The sequence below is a fragment of the Mauremys mutica genome, chromosome 21 (assembly GCF_020497125.1).
Source record: "Mauremys mutica isolate MM-2020 ecotype Southern chromosome 21, ASM2049712v1, whole genome shotgun sequence".
Classification (NCBI taxonomy): domain Eukaryota; kingdom Metazoa; phylum Chordata; order Testudines; family Geoemydidae; genus Mauremys; species Mauremys mutica.
Window position 1 is genome coordinate 24,123,785 of NC_059092.1, and position 1,115 is coordinate 24,124,899.

The 1,115-nt window shown below is 42.2% G+C and overlaps 1 non-coding gene across 1 annotated transcript; it reads right to left on the reverse strand.

Annotated features, from left to right (window-relative positions):
* Positions 1–438: 438 nt before the first annotated feature.
* Positions 439–623, reverse strand: LOC123354544. Its single transcript, XR_006574779.1, has one exon. It is a non-coding gene; the product is annotated as a U2 spliceosomal RNA (small nuclear RNA).
* Positions 624–1,115: the final 492 nt, after the last annotated feature.

Genomic DNA, 1,115 nt, shown 5'->3' on the forward strand with positions numbered 1-1,115 from the left:
GATGGTGGGCGGCAGGCTCAGTCAAGATACATGGAGCGTAGGCTGGGTGGGGAGAAGTCTGTGTAACTCATCCAGTTATTGATATACATGTGACCTCGAATATTACCAATCTGTGTCCCCCCCCCACAAACACGCACAACCCCCCCCAACCAACCATCTCCCAAACAGACCCTCAGTCCAAAAAACATTCATCCTTCATATTGTTGAAAAGACTCACAGCAAACAGAAGAATTCCAGTTTTTAAAACAATCCTCCAGCAAAACAAAGAAACTCACATCTATCTGTAGCTTAGAAAACATTCCGAAAATTTTTTAACAATATGTTGTCATGAAGAAACCGGATTTTTCAACTACTTTTAAAAAAAAACAAACCTTCTCAAATCAGCATCTTTAAGAGTGAAACTTTTTCTGCTTTTCTAACCAGACAATTCTCCCCAGAAGGAGAGGCACTGGTCCTGGAGACACTGCAATACCAGGTCAATGCATGGGGTGGACAGAGCAAGCTCCTATACCATCCCCTTGTTTCAAAAATCAATTTAACATACAGTCCTCAAATCAAGGACCTATCAGATATTAAATTGATAAGATCAGATTTAAAGTGTATTAGAGAATATTTAAAAATAAACGATACAAAGTGTTTGAAGCATCAGTTATTGTGTCATTGGGGGTAACATACAGGTTGTAGGGGGATGTTAGCGTTTGGGTATTGGACGGCATATACATACACACAGTCTGTCATGTCCCCAATGCGGGGTATACGGTGGGTGAGTTCAAGGTACAGCCAGCAAGCAGTGAGGGTACATCACTCATACAAACAGGTTATGGATAATCATGGGCATGAATAAATGAGCGGACTGGATAACGATGATAGGATGACCCTCACAGGGCAGAGTTCAGTTTGGTTGGTTCAGGGCTCAGAGAATAAAGTCTAACAAAATACACTATGCTTTGATCTTAGCTTTAAGAAGTCAAGAAGCAATGCTGAGAGTCTCGAATGCTAGGCACCCGCTCTTCCCCCACTGCTTTCTACTTCAGCACAAGGAGCTCCCAGACACACACCAAACACCATTCACGAGGCTTTGATAACTAGGTAACTAAGTGATGATCACTTCCCCA